Source organism: Cavia porcellus, unplaced genomic scaffold, assembly GCF_034190915.1.
Source record: "Cavia porcellus strain 051 isolate PalLab524CR breed Dunkin Hartley unplaced genomic scaffold, mCavPor4.1 scaffold_22, whole genome shotgun sequence".
Taxonomy (NCBI): domain Eukaryota; kingdom Metazoa; phylum Chordata; class Mammalia; order Rodentia; family Caviidae; genus Cavia; species Cavia porcellus.
The window spans coordinates 14,978,988-14,981,442 of record NW_026947505.1 but is presented as its reverse complement, the minus strand read 5'-3'; the positions used below and the strand labels follow the sequence as shown (position 1 = coordinate 14,981,442).

Here is a 2,455-nt window from a genome sequence, read left to right as displayed (position 1 = left end):
CATAAGCAGAATACTTCTTTAAAGTGTCTTGCCTCACCTTGCACTGTGGGATTCAGTCTCAGCAGTATTAGATATGTGGAATCATTAAGCCACTTTCCTGAGGGGGGAAAACATTCAAAACATGACCCTCATTGTATTTAATTGGGATAAGAATCCTTTTAAAAGGCATCACTCAGACATATCAGAAAACAGATTATTCCTTTTGAAGGCAAATGCTGCTCAGATAGGAAAAAGAGGCAAGAAAGAAAATATTCAAAACAGAGAAATCAGCATTGTATGTGATGATGAAAGTTGATTTGCCTGTGTGTCAGGAAGGGAATAATTTTATTAGATGAAGACATCAGTTTCTACAAATTGGAATAAGACACAAGGAAAGGAAATAAATTATTAACTTCCATTCATTCAGTATTTTATGTCTTTTGAAAGTTTTTGAAAACAAAAATCACACCCTGTAATACTGAAGATTATTCCACTATCAGGTGCCCAGAGGACCATGAGTGGTGACCTGACCCCTCCTGCAGCCGTCCAGCTGTGCTATGAAAATGTGAACGGATCCTGTGTCAAAGCTCCCTACTCCCCGGGCCCCCGCCTGCTCCTCTACCTTGTCTTTGGCTCTGGGGCTGTGCTGGCTGTCTTGGGAAACCTGCTGGTCATCACCTCCATTCTCCACTTCAAGCAGCTTCACTCCCCAGCCAACTTTCTGATTGCCTCTCTGGCCTGCGCTGACTTCATGGTGGGGACGACTGTGATGCCCTTCAGCATGGTCAGGTCTGTGGAGAGCTGCTGGTACTTTGGGGACAGCTTCTGTAAATTCCACTCCTGTTTTTGATGGCTCCTTCTGTTATTCCTCTATTTTCCACTTGTGCTTTATCTCCATCGATAGGTACACCGCTGTCACTGACCCTCTGGTCTATCCCACCAGGTTCACTGCTCCTGTGTCTGGCATGTGTATCGCCTTCTCCTGGCTGCTTGCTGTTGTCTTTACTTTTTCCCTTCTTTACACAGGGGCAAACAAAGCTGGGCTGGAGGAACTAGTGAGTGCTCTCACCTGTGTGGGAGGCTGTCAGATTGCAGTCAATCAAAACTGGGTCTTGATCGACTTTGTGTTATTTTTCATTCCCACTCTTGTGATGGTAATTGTTTACTCCAAGATTTTCCTGATAGCTAGACAACAGGCTAGGAAAATTGAAAGTCAGAGCAACAAGACAGCAAAACCATCAGACAGTTACAAAGACAGGGTGGCCAGGAGGGAGAGAAAAGCAGCCATAACCCTAGGCATTGCAGTGATAGCTTTTCTGATTTCATGGCTACCGTATTTCATTGATTCCCTCATCGATGCTTTCCTGGGTTTCATCACACCCACATATGTGTATGAAATATTACTTTGGATCGCTTACTACAACTCGGCAATGAATCCCTTGATTTATGCTCTTTTTTACCCTTGGTTTCGAAAAGCCATCAAACTAATCATTACAGGCCAAGTGTTCAGAGAGAATTCCTCAATAATAAAGCTGTTTTCTGAGTAGGTTTTTGTTTTCATGAGGCAACTGAAAAGAATTTTGTGGTAATCACAGTATAGGGGAAAGACATGCTCACCCGCGTTCTGTAGTTCTTAATGTAAAACAATTGAATACGTTCAGTTCACCGTTGACCCTGGTCAGACCTGGATGACATTCAAGGTCAATGTCTTCTGGTAATCATCACATTAAAAGCCAAATTTAATGAGAGCACGTCACCATGGTGCCAGCTCTGGCACTTATTGCTGTGATCTTGGGCTACAGAGGTTGCCATGAGTTCCTTAAATGTCAGGTTCCCTTATTATACTCCTGACAATGTGCAACAGAAAATAGATATTAGATCTATTTTAATACTGAAGCTTGGCTTGTGTTTTAGCCTATTTAAGTTTAATTCCTGGATATATATCTTCCCTATTGTAGCATTTCCTTAATATAATGCAAATTAACTAAAGAAAAATTAGGCAATAACTCAGCAGAGGAGCCAAAGAGTTTACATTGGTAGTGTTAGATTTGTGTACTGATAAATATAGCAGGGTCAGGATTAATAAGTCAGGAGTAATAATATAATTTTCCATCTGTTTCTTTGAAACAGAAAACTTGTATCACAAATAACATATTCACATGTTCAGTGAGTTTTTTGTTTACAATCACTGCATTCTAAAAAAATTACATGAAGTTCAGAAAGTTTACAAATTGTTAGACATTTAAATTAGGAAGCATAAGATTCTTACAACCTAACCACATTTCTAAAAAATGTGTTGTTCAGGTTTGCAATTTTCACGAACATTTATGAAACTTTTAAACATGAAAATATAAATCTAAATATATTCAAAGAGAATACTGAGATGGAGTGAACAATGGCACCATGTAACAAAGGCAGATAATACATTTTAGTAACACAGCTCAAAAACAACTGAATTGTATGATTTACACAATAC

At 39.7% G+C, this 2,455-nt stretch overlaps 1 pseudogene; it reads left to right on the top strand.

Annotated features, from left to right (window-relative positions):
- The first annotated feature begins 460 nt into the window (after positions 1-460).
- Positions 461-1,526, top strand: LOC134472194 (trace amine-associated receptor 7a-like; annotated as a pseudogene).
- The last annotated feature ends 929 nt before the right edge of the window (positions 1,527-2,455 follow it).